Raw genomic sequence first — 17,500 nt, 5'->3', positions numbered from 1 at the left:
GGCCTCGGCCCTTTGGCTGCCTGGTACCTAAAACACTTCCATTGATCCAGCCACGGAGGGTGCTGGCTGGTGGCTCCATAGCTCCATACCTCCAGAGCTCCAGAGCTCCATAGCACCAGAGCTCCATAGCTCCATAGCACCAGAGCTCCATAGCACCAGAGCTCCATAGCTCCATAGCACCAGAGCTCCATAGCTCCATAGCACCAGAGCTCCATAGCTCCATAGCACCAGAGCTCCATAGCTCCATAGCTCCATAGCACCAGAGCTCCATAGCTCCATAGCTCCAGCCTGGGTGGCTGGTGGCTCCATAGCTCCATACTTCCATAGCTCCAGTCAGAGAGTTGGCTAAAATTGCACTAAGTGCGAAAGCCCATTCATTTACAACGGCGTGTCCACAAGGCGGCGACATTTCCCCGTTACCGGTGGCTGCGCGGCGGGTGAGTGACAGAGCTTATCCGAGCGGCTGGAACTCTGCGCCGGCGTGGTCGAGCGTGAGGCCTCGGCCCTTTGGCTGCCTGGTACCTAAAACACTTCCATTGATCCAGCCACGGAGGGTGCTGGCTGGTGGCTCCATAGCTCCATACCTCCAGAGCTCCAGAGCTCCATAGCACCAGAGCTCCATAGCTCCATAGCACCAGAGCTCCATAGCACCAGAGCTCCATAGCACCAGCTCCATAGCTCCATAGCACCAGAGCTCCATAGCTCCATAGCACCAGAGCTCCATAGCTCCATAGCACCAGAGCTCCATAGCTCCATAGCACCAGAGCTCCATAGCTCCATAGCACCAGAGCTCCATAGCTCCATAGCACCAGAGCTCCATAGCTCCATAGCACCAGAGCTCCATAGCTCCATAGCACCAGAGCTCCATAGCTCCATAGCACCAGAGCTCCATAGCTCCATAGCACCAGAGCTCCATAGCTCCATAGCACCAGAGCTCCATAGCTCCATAGCACCAGGGCTCCATAGCTCCATAGCTCCAGGGCTCCATAGCTCCATAGCTCCAGGGCTCCATAGCTCCATAGCTCCAGGGCTCCATAGCTCCAGGGCTCCAGGGCTCCATAGCTCCATACCTCCAGAGCTCCATAGCTCCATAGCTCCATACTTCCAGAGCTCCATAGCTCCATAGCGCCATACTTCCATAGCTCCATAGCTCCATACTTCCATAGCACCAGAGCTCCATACCTCCAGAGCTCCATAGCTCCAGCCTGGGTGGCTGGTGGCTCCATAGCTCCATACTTCCATAGCTCCAGTCAGAGAGTTGGCGAAAATTGCACTAAGTGCGAAAGCCCATTCATTTACAAGGGCGTGTCCGCCAGGCGGCGACATTTCCCCGTTACCGGTGGCTGCGCGGCGGGTGAGTGACAGAGCTTATCCGAGCGGCTGGAACTCTGCGCCGGCGTGGTCGAGCGTGAGGCCCCGGCCCTTTGGCTGCCTGGTACCTAAAACACTTCCATTGATCCAGCCACGGAGGGTGCTGGCTGGTGGCTCCATACCTCCAGAGCTCCATAGCTCCATAGCACCAGAGCTCCATAGCACCAGAGCTCCAGGGCTCCATAGCTCCATACCTCCAGAGCTCCATAGCTCCATAGCACCAGAGCTCCATAGCTCCATAGCACCAGAGCTCCATAGCTCCAGAGCTCCATAGCTCCAGAGCTCCATAGCTCCATAGCTCCATACTTCCATAGCTCCGGAGCTCCATGGCTCCATACTTCCATAGCTCCAGCCTGGCTGGCTGGTGGCTCCATAGCTCCATACATCCATAGCTCCATAGCTCCCTACTTCCATAGCTCCATAGCTCCATAGCTCCAGAGCTCCAGAGCTCCAGAGCTCCAGAGCTCCATAGCTCCAGAGCTCCAGAGCTCCGTACTTCCATAGCTCCATACTTCCATAGCTCCGTAGCTCCATACCTCCATACCTCCAGAGCTCCATACCTCCAGAGCTCCATACCTCCAGAGCTCCATAGCTCCATAGCACCAGAGCTCCATAGCACCAGAGCTCCATAGCTCCATAGCACCAGAGCTCCATAGCTCCATAGCTTCAGAGCTCCATACCTCCAGAGCTCCAGAGCTCCATAGCTCCATAGCTCCAGAGCTCCAGAGCTCCAGAGCTCCATAGCTCCATAGCTCCATACTTCCATAGCTCCGGAGCTCCATGGCTCCATACTTCCATAGCTCCAGCCTGGCTGGCTGGTGGCTCCATAGCTCCATACATCCATAGCTCCATAGCTCCCTACTTCCATAGCTCCATAGCTCCAGAGCTCCAGAGCTCCATAGCTCCATAGCTCCATAGCTCCATACTTCCATACTTCCATACTTCCATAGCTCCATAGCTCCGTACTTCCATAGCTCCATAGCTCCATACTTCCATATTTCCATAGCTCCATAGCTCCATAGCTCCATAGCTCCATAGCACCAGAGCTCCATAGCTCCATAGCACCAGAGCTCCATAGCTCCATAGCACCAGAGCTCCATAGCTCCATAGCACCAGAGCTCCATACTTCCAGAGCTCCATAGCTCCATAGCTCCATAGCACCAGAGCTCCAGAGCTCCATAGCACCAGAGCTCCATAGCTCCATAGCACCAGAGCTCCATAGCTCCATAGCTCCAGCCTGGGTGGCTGGTGGCTCCATAGCTCCATACTTCCATAGCTCCAGTCAGAGAGTTGGCTAAAATTGCACTAAGTGCGAAAGCCCATTCATTTACAACGGCGTGTCCACAAGGCGGCGACATTTCCCCTTTACCGGTGGCTGCGCGGCGGGTGAGTGACAGAGCTTATCCGAGCGGCTGGAACTCTGCGCCGGCGTGGTCGAGCGTGAGGCCTCGGCCCTTTGGCTGCCTGGTACCTAAACCACTTCCATTGATCCAGCCACGGAGGGTGCTGGCTGGTGGCTCCATAGCTCCATAGCTCCATAGCACCAGAGCTCCAGAGCTCCATAGCACCAGAGCTCCATAGCTCCATAGCACCAGAGCTCCATAGCTCCATAGCACCAGAGCTCCATAGCTCCATAGCACCAGAGCTCCATACTTCCAGAGCTCCATAGCTCCATAGCTCCATAGCACCAGAGCTCCATAGCTCCATAGCACCAGAGCTCCATAGCTCCATAGCACCAGAGCTCCATAGCTCCATAGCACCAGAGCTCCATAGCTCCATAGCACCAGAGCTCCATAGCTCCATAGCACCAGAGCTCCATAGCTCCATAGCACCAGAGCTCCAGAGCTCCATAGCACCAGAGCTCCATAGCTCCATAGCTCCATAGCTCCATAGCACCAGAGCTCCATACCTCCAGAGCTCCATACCTCCAGAGCTCCATAGCTCCATAGCACCAGAGCTCCATAGCTCCATAGCACCAGAGCTCCATAGCACCAGAGCTCCATAGCTCCATAGCTCCATAGCTCCATAGCTCCATAGCTCCATAGCTCCATAGCTCCATAGCTCCAGGGCTCCATAGCTCCATAGCTCCAGGGCTCCATAGCTCCATAGCTCCAGGGCTCCATAGCTCCAGGGCTCCATAGCACCAGAGCTCCATAGCACCAGAGCTCCATAGCTCCATAGCACCAGAGCTCCATAGCTCCATAGCTCCAGGGCTCCATAGCTCCAGGGCTCCATAGCTCCATAGCTCCAGGGCTCCATAGCTCCATACCTCCAGAGCTCCATAGCTCCAGCCTGGGTGGCTGGTGGCTCCATAGCTCCATACTTCCATAGCTCCAGTCAGAGAGTTGGCGAAAATTGCACTAAGTGCGAAAGCCCATTCATTTACAACGGCGTGTCCGCCAGGCGGCGACATTTCCCCGTTACCGGTGGCTGCGCGGCGGGTGAGTGACAGAGCTTATCCGAGCGGCTGGAACTCTGCGCCGGCGTGGTCGAGCGTGAGGCCCCGGCCCTTTGGCTGCCTGGTACCTAAAACACTTCCATTGATCCAGCCACGGAGGGTGCTGGCTGGTGGCTCCATAGCACCAGAGCTCCATAGCTCCATAGCACCAGAGCTCCATAGCTCCATAGCACCAGAGCTCCATAGCTCCATAGCACCAGAGCTCCATAGCTCCATAGCACCAGAGCTCCATAGCTCCATAGCACCAGAGCTCCATAGCTCCATAGCACCAGAGCTCCATAGCTCCATAGCACCAGAGCTCCATAGCTCCATAGCACCAGAGCTCCATAGCTCCATACTTCCATAGCTCCGGAGCTCCATGGCTCCATACTTCCATAGCTCCAGCCTGGCTGGCTGGTGGCTCCATAGCTCCATACATCCATAGCTCCATAGCTCCCTACTTCCATAGCTCCATAGCTCCAGAGCTCCAGAGCTCCATAGCTCCATAGCTCCATAGCTCCATACTACCATACTTCCATACTTCCATAGCTCCATAGCTCCGTACTTCCATAGCTCCATAGCTCCATACTTCCATACTTCCATAGCTCCATAGCTCCATAGCTCCATACTTCCATAGCTCCATAGCTCCATAGCTCCATAGCCCCAGAGCTCCATAGCTCCATAGCTCCATAGCTCCATAGCTCCATAGCTCCATAGCTCCAGAGCTCCATACTTCCAGAGCTCCAGAGCTCCAGCCTGGCTGGTGGCTCCATAGCTCCATACTTGCAGCCACGGAGCTGGCGAAAATTGCACTAAGTGCGAAAGCCCATTCATTTACAAGGGCGTGTCCACAAGGCGGCGACATTTCCCCGTTACCGGTGGCTGCTTAGCGGGAGAGTGGCAGAGCTTATCCGAGCGGCTGGAACTCTGCGCCGGCGTGGTCGAGCGGCTGGCCTCGGTAGTTGAGGTACCAGGGGCGGGCTGGGGAGCTCCAGGCGGGGCTTGTGAGAGAGTGAAGCCGAGCGGCTGGAACTCTGGGCCGGCCTGGTCGAGCGGCTGGCCTCGGTAGTTGAGGTACCAGGGGCGGGCTGGGGAGCTCCAGGCGGGGCTTGTGAGAGAGTGTAGCCGAGCGGCTGGAACTCTGGGCCGGCCTGGTCGAGCGGCTGGCCTCGGTAGTTGAGGTACCAGGGGTGGGCTGGGGAGCTCCAGGCGGGGCTTGTGAGAGAGTGTAGCCGAGCGGCTGGAACTCTGGGCCGGCGTGGTTGAGCAGCATGCCCGCGGAGGTGGCTCTTCCATAGGCAGGGAGGGTGCTGGAGCTCCACACTTCCATAGGCAGGGAGGGTGCTGGAGCTCCACACTTCCATAGGCAGGGAGGGTGCTGGAGCTCCACACTTCCATAGGCAGGGAGGGTGCTGGAGCTCCACACTTCCATAGGCAGGGAGGGTGCTGGAGCTCCACACTTCCATAGGCAGGGAGGGTGCTGGAGCTCCACACTTCCATAGGCAGGGAGGGTGCTGGAGCTCCACACTTCCATAGGCAGGGAGGGTGCTGGAGCTCCACACTTCCATAGGCAGGGAGGGTGCTGGAGCTCCACACTTCCATAGGCAGGGAGGGTGCTGGAGCTCCACACTTCCATAGGCAGGGAGGGTGCTGGAGCTCCACACTTCCATAGGCAGGGAGGGTGCTGGAGCTCCACACTTCCATAGGCAGGGAGGGTGCTGGAGCTCCACACTTCCATAGGCAGGGAGGGTGCTGGAGCTCCACATCCACACTTCCAGCCACTGCATGCTGGCACTTCCACCTTGCTTGCTAAGTCGGCGTGATCTTGCCCAAAAAGTCCCTCCTCACCTCCAGCTGGAAGTGGAAAAAAATCCTCCACCTGCTTGGCCGAGGTTCTGGAAGCCAGCAGCTCGCAGAATGTTGCCAAAGTTTCACTGGAAGGAAAAGAAAAGAGAAGACCGAGTGCGCATTTCACCTACCGCCGAATGTCCACAAGAGGGAAGTGTCACTCCGTCGCAGAATCTGCGCCGACGCACTCGGCACCCTTCGAATTTATGGTGCCGGTGCGGGTGTTCTGGGTGCAAAAAGGCCGCCCAAGTGGTAGAAAAAAATCAGACTTCGTCTCTTAGGTCGAAATTAATGCCAAGTTTTGAAATGCGCTGGCAGGGGTGGACCAGGGCCCGTTAGAAGTGCTTAGCCGAGGTCCTGGAAGCCTAACCCGGCGTGATCTTGTGCAAAAAGCCGCTGCTGAGCTCCAGCTGGAAGTGTAAAAAGAACCGGGCTGGATCAAAAAAAGAACCGGGCGGCCCGTTAAAATTGCTTAGCCGAGGTCCTGGAACCCTAACCCGGCGTGATCTTGTGCAAAAAGCCGCTGCTGAGCTCCAGCTGGAAGTGGAAAAAGAACCGGGCTGGATCAAAAAAGAACCGGGCGACCCGTTAAAATTGCTTAGCCGAGGTCCTGGAAGCCTAACACGGCGTGATCTTGTGCAAAAAGCCGCTCCCGAGCTCCAGCTGGAAGTGTAAAAAGAACCAGGCTGGATAAAAAAAAAAGAACCGGGCTGGATCAAAAAAGAACCGGGCGACCCGTTAAAATTGCTTAGCCGAGGTCCTGGAAGCCTAACCCGGCGTGATCTTGTGCAAAAAGCCGCTCCCGAGCTCCAGCTGGAAGTTTAAAAAGAACCGGGCTGGATCAAAAAAAGAACCGGGCTGGTTCAAAAAAGAACCGGGCGACCCGTTAAAATTGCTTAGCCGAGGTCCTGGAAGCCTAACACGGCGTGTTCTTGTGCAAAAAGCCGCTCCCGAGCTCCAGCTGGAAGTGTAAAAAGAACCGGGCTGGATAAAAAAAAGAACCGGGCTGGATCAAAAAAGAACCGGGCGACCCGTTAAAATTGCTTAGCCGAGGTCCTGGAAGCCTAACACGGCGTGTTCTTGTGCAAAAAGCCGCTCCCGAGCTCCAGCTGGAAGTGTAAAAAGAACCGGGCTGGATAAAAAAAAGAACCGGGCTGGATCAAAAAAGAACCGGGCGACCCGTTAAAATTGCTTAGCCGAGGTCCTGGAAGCCTAACACGGCGTGATCTTGTGCAAAAAGCCGCTCCCGAGCTCCAGCTGGAAGTGTAAAAAGAACCGGGCTGGATAAAAAAAAGAACCGGGCTGGATCAAAAAAGAACCGGGCGACCCGTTAAAGTTGCTTAGCCGAGGTCCTGGAAGCCTAACACGGCGTGATCTTGTGCAAAAAGCCGCTCCCGAGCTCCAGCTGGAAGTGTAAAAAGAACCGGGCTGGATAAAAAAAAGAACCGGGCTGGTTCAAAAAAGAACCGGGCGACCCGTTAAAATTGCTTAGCCGAGGTCCTGGAAGCCTTACACGGCGTGTTCTTGTGCAAAAAGCCGCTCCCGAGCTCCAGCTGGAAGTGTAAAAAGAACCGGGCTGGATAAAAAAAAGAACCGGGCTGGTTCAAAAAAGAACCGGGCGACCCGTTAAAATTGCTTAGCCGAGGTCCTGGAAGCCTAACACGGCGTGTTCTTGTGCAAAAAGCCGCTCCCGAGCTCCAGCTGGAAGTGTAAAAAGAACCGGGCTGGATAAAAAAAAGAACCGGGCTGGATCAAAAAAGAACCGGGCGACCCGTTAAAATTGCTTAGCCGAGGTCCTGGAAGCCTAACACGGCGTGTTCTTGTGCAAAAAGCCGCTCCCGAGCTCCAGCTGGAAGTGTAAAAAGAACCGGGCTGGATAAAAAAAAGAACCGGGCTGGATCAAAAAAGAACCGGGCGACCCGTTAAAATTGCTTAGCCGAGGTCCTGGAAGCCTAACACGGCGTGTTCTTGTGCAAAAAGCCGCTCCCGAGCTCCAGCTGGAAGTGTAAAAAGAACCAGGCTGGATAAAAAAAAAGAACCGGGCTGGATAAAAAAAAGAACCGGGCGACCCGTTAAAATTGCTTAGCCGAGGTCCTGGAAGCCTAACACGGCGTGATCTTGTGCAAAAAGCCGCTCCCGAGCTCCAGCTGGAAGTGTAAAAAGAACCAGGCTGGATAAAAAAAAGAACCGGGCTGGATAAAAAAAAGAACCGGGCTGGATCAAAAAAGAACCGGGCGACCCGTTAAAATTGCTTAGCCGAGGTCCTGGAAGCCTAACACGGCGTGATCTTGTGCAAAAAGCCGCTCCCGAGCTCCAGCTGGAAGTGTAAAAAGAACCGGGCTGGATAAAAAAAAGAACCGGGCTGGATCAAAAAAGAACCGGGCGACCCGTTAAAATTGCTTCGCCGAGGTCCTGGAAGCCTAACACGGCGTGATCTTGTGCAAAAAGCCGCTCCCGAGCTCCAGCTGGAAGTGTAAAAAGAACCGGGCTGGATAAAAAAAGAACCGGGCTGGATCAAAAAAGAACCGGGCGGCCCATTAAAATTGCTTAGCCGAGGTCCTGGAAGCCTAACACGGCGTGATCTTGTGCAAAAAGCCGCTCCCGAGCTCCAGCTGGAAGTGTAAAAAGAACCGGGCTGGATAAAAAAAGAACCGGGCTGGATCAAAAAAAGAACCGGGCGACCCGTTAAAATTGCTTAGCCGAGGTCCTGGAAGCCTAACCCGGCGTGATCTTGTGCAAAAAGCCGCTGCTGAGCTCCAGCTGGAAGTGTAAAAAGAACCGGGCTGGATAAAAAAAGAACCGGGCTGGATCAAAAAAAGAACCGGGCGACCCGTTAAAATTGCTTAGCCGAGGTCCTGGAAGCCTAACACGGCGTGATCTTGTGCAAAAAGCCGCTCCCGAGCTCCAGCTGGAAGTGTAAAAAGAACCAGGCTGGATAAAAAAAAGAACCGGGCTGGATCAAAAAAGAACCGGGCGACCCGTTAAAATTGCTTAGCCGAGGTCCTGGAAGCCTAACACGGCGTGATCTTGTGCAAAAAGCCGCTCCCGAGCTCCAGCTGGAAGTGTAAAAAGAACCGGGCTGGATAAAAAAAAGAACCGGGCTGGATCAAAAAAGAACCGGGCGACCCGTTAAAATTGCTTAGCCGAGGTCCTGGAAGCCTAACACGGCGTGATCTTGTGCAAAAAGCCGCTCCCGAGCTCCAGCTGGAAGTGTAAAAAGAACCGGGCTGGATAAAAAAAAGAACCGGGCTGGATCAAAAAAGAACCGGGCGACCCGTTAAAATTGCTTCGCCGAGGTCCTGGAAGCCTAACACGGCGTGATCTTGTGCAAAAAGCCGCTCCCGAGCTCCAGCTGGAAGTGTAAAAAGAACCGGGCTGGATAAAAAAAAGAACCGGGCTGGATCAAAAAAGAACCGGGCGACCCGTTAAAATTGCTTAGCCGAGGTCCTGGAAGCCTAACACGGCGTGATCTTGTGCAAAAAGCCGCTCCCGAGCTCCAGCTGGAAGTGTAAAAAGAACCGGGCTGGATAAAAAAAGAACCGGGCTGGATCAAAAAAGAACCGGGCGACCCGTTAAAATTGCTTAGCCGAGGTCCTGGAAGCCTAACACGGCGTGATCTTGTGCAAAAAGCCGCTCCCGAGCTCCAGCTGGAAGTGTAAAAAGAACCGGGTTGGATAAAAAAAAGAACCGGGCTGGTTCAAAAAAGAACCGGGCAACCCGTTAAAATTGCTTAGCCGAGGTCCTGGAAGCCTAACCCGGCGTGATCTTGCCCGAAATTCGGCCTCTATACTTCCATTTTAGGTACCAGGCGCTCATAGTGTGTTGGTCCCACTAGTCAGTGTACTGGTCCCACTCGCTAGTGTACTGGTCCCCCTAGTCAGTGTACTCATCCAGTTACCCCCCGTTTTCCAAAACACCATCGGCACGTATAAGGGGGGGACTCCTGAGAGAGATGAGGTATATGGCAGCGCAACACCAATCCGCTCCGCGCTGGTTCCCATGTCGGCTACGGATGAATAAAACCAGCCTGTCCCCCCTGGAGCTCACGAGACACGGAATTTTTTCTAAGTGCCAACGGCTCTTCCGAGCAAACGTGTCCGCTCCGGCTGGTTCCCCCGTCGGCCTCGAATGACGAAAAATGCCGGTCTCCGCCCGGAGCTCATGACAAACGAAAAATTTTCTAAGTGCCAACGGCACTAGCGAGCGAATGTGTCCGCTCGGCGCTGGTTCCCGGGTCGAACCCGGAAGACGAAAAACGCCGCTCTCCGCCCGGAGCTCATGACAAACGAAAAATTTTCTAAGTGCCAACGGCACTAGCGAGCGAATGTGTCCGCTCGGCGCTGGTTCCCGGGTCGAACCCGGAAGACGAAAAACGCCGCTCTCCGCCCGGAGCTCATGACAAACGAAAAATTTTCTAAGTGCCAACGGCACTAGCGAGCGAATGTGTCCGCTCGGCGCTGGTTCCCGGGTCGAACCCGGAAGACGAAAAACGCCGCTCTCCGCCCGGAGCTCATGACAAACGAAAAATTTTCTAAGTGCCAACGGCACTAGCGAGCGAATGTGTCCGCTCGGCGCTGGTTCCCGGGTCGAACCCGGAAGACGAAAAACGCCGCTCTCCGCCCGGAGCTCATGACAAACGAAAAATTTTCTAAGTGCCAACGGCACTAGCGAGCGAATGTGTCCGCTCGGCGCTGGTTCCCGGGTCGAACCCGGAAGACGAAAAACGCCGCTCTCCGCCCGGAGCTCATGACAAACGAAAAATTTTCTAAGTGCCAACGGCACTAGCGAGCGAATGTGTCCGCTCGGCGCTGGTTCCCGGGTCGAACCCGGAAGACGAAAAACGCCGCTCTCCGCCCGGAGCTCATGACAAACGAAAAATTTTCTAAGTGCCAACGGCACTAGCGAGCGAATGTGTCCGCTCGGCGCTGGTTCCCGGGTCGAACCCGGAAGACGAAAAACGCCGCTCTCCGCCCGGAGCTCATGACAAACGAAAAATTTTCTAAGTGCCAACGGCACTAGCGAGCGAATGTGTCCGCTCGGCGCTGGTTCCCGGGTCGAACCCGGAAGACGAAAAACGCCGCTCTCCGCCCGGAGCTCATGACAAACGAAAAATTTTCTAAGTGCCAACGGCACTAGCGAGCGAATGTGTCCGCTCGGCGCTGGTTCCCGGGTCGAACCCGGAAGACGAAAAACGCCGCTCTCCGCCCGGAGCTCATGACAAACGAAAAATTTTCTAAGTGCCAACGGCACTAGCGAGCGAATGTGTCCGCTCGGCGCTGGTTCCCGGGTCGGACCCGGAAGACGAAAAACGCCGGTCCTCGCCTGGAGGTCCCAGCAAAATCGGCGAAAAAACGACTAAGTGTCAACTTTCGAAAAAACGACTAAGTGCCCACGGCTCTGCGGGGCTTGTGAGTCCGCCCCGCGCCGGTTCGGTGGTCGGCCTCAAAAAGCAAAAAATCAGCCTCTCTCCCTGGAGCTCACCTCGAGGTACCAGGGGGTGAGGTACCCGGGCTAAGGTGCAGTACCTTTTTTGGTCTTCAGGTGCGCCAGAGTACAATGAAATGGTCCCAGTAGTCAGTGTACTCATCGACTTTCCCCCCGTTTTCCAAAGCACCTCGTTTACGAGTATGGAGGAGATGGTGCTGGTCTCCCCACGGCGTCGGACACGCCGTCCTCGACAGCACAAGGTCGGATAGAAGACCTGGAAAGCGCCGTGGCACGCGCTGGAGGTGGGCACTTTGGCGAAAAAACGACTAAGTGTCAACTTTCGAAAAAACGACTAAGTGTCAACTTTCGAAAAAACGGCTAAGTGTCAACTTTCGAAAAAACGACTAAGTGTCACCTCTCTGAAAAAATGGCAAAGTGTCGCCTCTCTGAAATTTTTCTAAGTGCCCACGGCTCTGCGGGCTCGTGCATCCGAGCCGCGCCGGTTCTGCAACCGGCCTAGAATGACGAAAAATAACGGTCTCCTCCTGGAGCTCACAGCCAATTGTGGCGAAAAAGTGGCAAAGTGCCCACGGCTCTGCGGGCTCGTGCATCCGACCCGCGCCGGTTCTGCAGCCGGCCTAGAATGACGAAAAATAACGGTCTCCTCCTGGAGCTCACAGCCAACTTGGCAAAAAGTTTCTAAGTGCCCACGGCCCTGCCGAGCTTTGGCGTCCGCCCAGCGCCGGTTCCGCAGTCGGCCTCGAATGACGAAAAATAACGGTCTCCTCCTGGAGCTCACAGCCAACTTGGCAAAAAGTTTCTAAGTGCCCACGGCCCTGCCGAGCTTTGGCGTCCGCCCAGCGCCGGTTCCGCAGTCGGCCTCGAATGACGAAAAATAACGGTCTCCTCCTGGAGCTCACAGCCAACTTGGCAAAAAGTTTCTAAGTGCCCACGGCCCTGCCGAGCTTTGGCGTCCGCCCAGCGCCGGTTCCGCAGTCGGCCTCGAATGACGAAAAATAACGGTCTCCTCCTGGAGCTCACAGCCAACTTGGCAAAAAGTTTCTAAGTGCCCACGGCCCTGCCGAGCTTTGGCGTCCGCCCAGCGCCGGTTCCGCAGTCGGCCTCGAATGACGAAAAATAACGGTCTCCTCCTGGAGCTCACAGCCAACTTGGCAAAAAGTTTCTAAGTGCCCACGGCCCTGCCGAGCTTTGGCGTCCGCCCAGCGCCGGTTCCGCAGTCGGCCTCGAATGACGAAAAATAACGGTCTCCTCCTGGAGCTCACAGCCAACTTGGCAAAAAGTTTCTAAGTGCCCACGGCCCTGCCGAGCTTTGGCGTCCGCCCAGCGCCGGTTCCGCAGTCGGCCTCGAATGACGAAAAATAACGGTCTCCTCCTGGAGCTCACAGCCAACTTGGCAAAAAGTTTCTAAGTGCCCACGGCCCTGCCGAGCTTTGGCGTCCGCCCAGCGCCGGTTCCGCAGTCGGCCTCGAATGACGAAAAATAACGGTCTCCTCCTGGAGCTCACAGCCAACTTGGCAAAAAGTTTCTAAGTGCCCACGGCCCTGCCGAGCTTTGGCGTCCGCCCAGCGCCGGTTCCGCAGTCGGCCTCGAATGACGAAAAATAACGGTCTCCTCCTGGAGCTCACAGCCAACTTGGCAAAAAGTTTCTAAGTGTCACATCTCTGAAAAAACGGCTAAGTGTCGACTTTCGAAAAAACGGCAAAGTGTCACATCTCTGAAAAAACGGCTAAGTGTCGACTTTCGAAAAAACGGCTAAGTGTCAACTTTCGAAAAAACGGCTAAGTGTCGCCTCTCTGAAAAAACGGCAAAGTGTCAACTTTCGAAAAAACGACAGAGTGTCGCCTCTCTGAAAAAACGACTAAGTGTCGACTCTGAGAAAATGGCAAAGTGCCCACGGCTCTGCGGGCTCGTGCATCCGACCCGCGCCGGTTCCCCAGCCGGCCTGAAATAAGGCAAAACCAGCCTCTCCGCCTGGAGCTCAGAGCCAACTTGGCGAATATTTTCTAAGTGCCCACGGCTCTGCGTGGCTACGGCGTCTGCCCAGCGCCGGTTCCTGGGTCGAACCCCGAGGACGAGGAATGCCGGTCTCCGCCTGGAGGTCCCAGCTTAATCGGCGAAAATTTTCTAAGTGCCCACGGCTCTGCCGGGCTCGTGCATCCGACCCGCGCCGGTTCCCCAGCCGGCCTGAAATAAGGCAAAACCAGGCTCTCCCCCTGGAGCTCAGAGCCAATTGTGGCGAAAAAACGACTAAGTGTCAACTTTCGAAAAAACGACTAAGTGTCAACTTTCCAAAAAAACGGCTAAGTGTCGACTTTCGAAAAAACGGCTAAGTGTCAACTTTCGAAAAAACGACTAAGTGTCGCCTCTGAAAAAACGACTAAGTGTCGCCTCTCTGAAAAAACGACTAAGTGCCCACGGCTCTGCGGGGCTTGTGAGTCCGCCCCGCGCCGGTTCGGCGGTCGGCCTCAAAAAGCGAAAAATCAGCCTCTCTCCCTGGAGCTCACCAAAAATTTGTCGAAATTTTTCTAAGTTCTCCTCGAGGTACCAGGGGGTGAGGTACCCGGGCTAAGGTGCAGTACCTTTTTTGGTCTTCAGGTGCGCCAGAGTACAATGAAATGGTCCCAGTAGTCAGTGTACTCATCGACTTTCCCCCCGTTTTCCAAAGCACCCCGTTTACGAGTATGGAGGAGATGGTGCTGGTCTCCCCACGGCGTCGGACACGCCGTCCTCGACAGCACAAGGTCGGATAGAAGACCTGAAAAGCGCCGTGGCACGCGCTGGAGGTGTCACTGTGGCGAAAAAGTGACTAAGTGTCAACTTTCGAAAAAACGGCTAAGTGTCAACTTTCGAAAAAACGGCTAAGTGTCAACTTTCGAAAAAACGGCTAAGTGTCAACTTTCGAAAAAACGACTAAGTGTCGCCTCTCTGAAAAAACGGCAAAGTGTCAACTTTCGAAAAAACGACTAAGTGTCAACTTTCGAAAAAACGACTAAGTGTCACCTCTCTGAAAAAATGGCAAAGTGTCAACTGCGAATGTGGTGGTGCATGGAAGGAAGTGGAGGACGGCCGCCTCCTTAAACACAGGCCGAAGAGGAGCGTCAGGGCCGGCTCCTTAAACACGGACCGAGTGTCGCCCTTAACACAGACCAAGCGGAGGACGGCCGCCTCCCTAAATACAGGCCGAACCGGAGCGCGAGGGCCGCTCCTTAAACACGGACCGAGTGTCGCCCTTAACACAGACCAAGGGGAGGACGGCCGCCTCCTTAAACACAGGCCGGAGAGGAGCGTCAGGGCCAGGCTCCTCAAACATGGACCGAGTGTCGCCCTTAACACAGACCAAGGGGAGGACGGCCGCCTCCTTAAACACAGGCCGGAGAGGAGCGTCAGGGCCAGGCTCCTCAAACATGGACCGAGTGTCGCCCTTAACACAGACCAAGGGGAGGACGGCCGCCTCCTTAAACACAGGCCGGAGAGGAGCGTCAGGGCCAGGCTCCTCAAACATGGACCGAGTGTCGCCCTTAACACAGACCAAGGGGAGGACGGCCGCCTCCTTAAACACAGGCCGGAGAGGAGCGTCAGGGCCAGGCTCCTCAAACATGGACCGAGTGTCGCCCTTAACACGGACCAAGGGGAGGACGGCCGCCTCCTTAAACACAGGCCGGAGAGGAGCGTCAGGGCCAGGCTCCTCAAACATGGACCGAGTGTCGCCCTTAACACGGACCAAGGGGAGGACGGCCGCCTCCTTAAACACAGGCCGGAGAGGAGCGTCAGGGCCAGGCTCCTCAAACATGGACCGAGTGTCGCCCTTAACACAGACCAAGGGGAGGACGGCCGCCTCCTTAAACACAGGCCGGAGAGGAGCGTCAGGGCCAGGCTCCTCAAACATGGACCGAGTGTCGCCCTTAACACGGACCAAGGGGAGGACGGCCGCCTCCTTAAACACAGGCCGGAGAGGAGCGTCAGGGCCAGGCTCCTCAAACATGGACCGAGTGTCGCCCTTAACACGGACCAAGGGGAGGACGGCCGCCTCCTTAAACACAGGCCGGAGAGGAGCGTCAGGGCCAGGCTCCTCAAACATGGACAGAGTGTCGCCCTTAACACAGACCAAGCGGAGGACGGCCGCCTCCCTAAATACAGGCCGAACCGGAGCGCGAGTGTCGCTCCTTAAACACGGACCGAGTGGAGGACGGCCGCCTCCTTAAACACAGGCCGAACAAAATGACACAAAGTGTCAACTGCGAATGTTGTCCATCCAAGGAAGGAGCGTGATGCCCGGCCGGCTCCTTAAACACAGGCCGAGAGTCGCCCCGGACGGTCCGCCTCGCGGCGCCCGTCTGCTCGGATAAAATGACACAAAGTGTCAACTACGAATGTTGTCCATCCAAGGAGGGAGCGTGATGCCCGGCCGGCTCCGAAAACACAGGCCGAGAGTCGCCCCGGACGGTCCGCCTCGCGGCGCCCGTCTGCTCGGATAAAATGACACAAAGTGTCAACTGCGAATGTTGTCCATCCAAGGAAGGAGCGTGATGCCCGGCCGGCTCCTTAAACACAGGCCGAGAGTCGCCCCGGACGGTCCGCCTCGCGGCGCCCGCCCGCTCGGATAAAATGACACAAAGTGTCAACTACGAATGTTGTCCATCCAAGGAAGGAGCGTGATGCCCGGCCGGCTCCTTAAACACAGGCCGAGAGTCGCCCCGGACGGTCGCCTCGCGGCGCCCGTCTGCTCGGATAAAATGACACAAAGTGTCAACTACGAATGTTGTCCATCCAAGGAGGGAGCGTGATGCCCGGCCGGCTCCGAAAACACAGGCCGAGAGTCGCCCCGGACGGTCCGCCTCGCGGCGCCCGTCTGCTCGGATAAAATGACACAAAGTGTCAACTGCGAATGTTGTCCATCCAAGGAAGGAGCGTGATGCCCGGCCGGCTCCTTAAACACAGGCCGAGAGTCGCCCCGGACGGTCCGCCTCGCGGCGCCCGCCCGCTCGGATAAAATGACACAAAGTGTCAACTACGAATGTTGTCCATCCAAGGAAGGAGCGTGATGCCCGGCCGGCTCCTTAAACACAGGCCGAGAGTCGCCCCGGACGGTCGCCTCGCGGCGCCCGTCTGCTCGGATAAAATGACACAAAGTGTCAACTACGAATGTTGTCCATCCAAGGAGGGAGCGTGATGCCCGGCCGGCTCCGAAAACACAGGCCGAGAGTCGCCCCGGACGGTCCGCCTCGCGGCGCCCGTCTGCTCGGATAAAATGACACAAAGTGTCAACTACGAATGTTGTCCATCCAAGGAGGGAGCGTGAGGCCCGGCCGGCTCCGAAAACACAGGCCGAGAGTCGCCCCGGACGGTCCGCCTCTCGAGGCGCCCGCCCGCTCGGATAAAATGACACAAAGTGTCAACTACGAATGTTGTCCATCCAAGGAGGGAGCGTGATGCCCGGCCGGCTCCGAAAACACAGGCCGAGATTCGACCCCGGACGGGCCGTCTTCTCCCGGCGCCCGCCCGCGTACGCCCCCCATCCCCGGTCGCCCGTCTGCTCCCGGCGGGCCTCCGAGTACCCCCTCACCCAACTGACCGACTGGCACTCATGACCCGCCTTGGTAGGGCCTCCATCGGCCTCGGCTCGTCCGACGTCGGGTGGACGGTTCCTACCCACTGCGGGTCGCACTCTAGCGCCCCGGCCGCCGCGTGAGCGTGCGCTCCCCGCGCCGCCCCGCAGGCCCCGGCGCGACCGTACTGCGGCGAGACCGAGACGACCCGGTTTGGCATCCATCCCACCTAGCCACGATCCACGGAGGCCGAGCGAGCGGCTGAGTGTCGGGCGCCGCGCGTGCGAGCGTCCGCCGGCCGCGCCGGTCCTTCCGCGAATGTCGTTTCTCAAACCCTCCGGCTTGATAGCGGCGGCACCACGGGAAGCCGTCCACACACACCGTCCGACCTCTATCCGAAAAGCCTTCCCGACCAACCGCGGTCGCGGGGGCGTCTGTCGCTCCGCATCGGGGGGGCGTATGGCTTCCGCGCTACGCGCTGCGGGCTCGGGGGGGCCGCAACGGCTGAGTCTGACTCGGCCGGGGCGCAGCTTCCCTCCCGGCAGTCAGCAATAGTGCCGATCGCGCCTGCCACCAGCCCCCTCCCCGACGGGTTCGTCGGCGCCGGCTGGCCGCCGTCCGCCTTCGTTCCCCGAGGGTTCCCAACCAGCGCCGATCCAACTCCGCATCCTGGCCGCACGCAGTGCGTGCCTCGCGCGGGTAAGTCGCCGGCGCAGCGCCGCAGCTCCCGACCCCCGCGTACGGGAATAGTTGAGGGCCTCAGCGGGCCGCACCGACCGAGTCCGACTCGGGCCGGGGCGCAGATTCCCGCTTGGGTGACCGAACGTTCTCTGCTCGGGCCGGAGGGCCG

This window comes from Syngnathus leptorhynchus, unplaced genomic scaffold (genome assembly GCF_054491065.1).
Source record: "Syngnathus leptorhynchus isolate UIUO unplaced genomic scaffold, UIUO_Slep HiC_scaffold_86, whole genome shotgun sequence".
In the NCBI taxonomy this organism is placed as follows: Eukaryota; Metazoa; Chordata; class Actinopteri; order Syngnathiformes; family Syngnathidae; genus Syngnathus; species Syngnathus leptorhynchus.
This window is presented reverse-complemented; position numbering follows the sequence as displayed.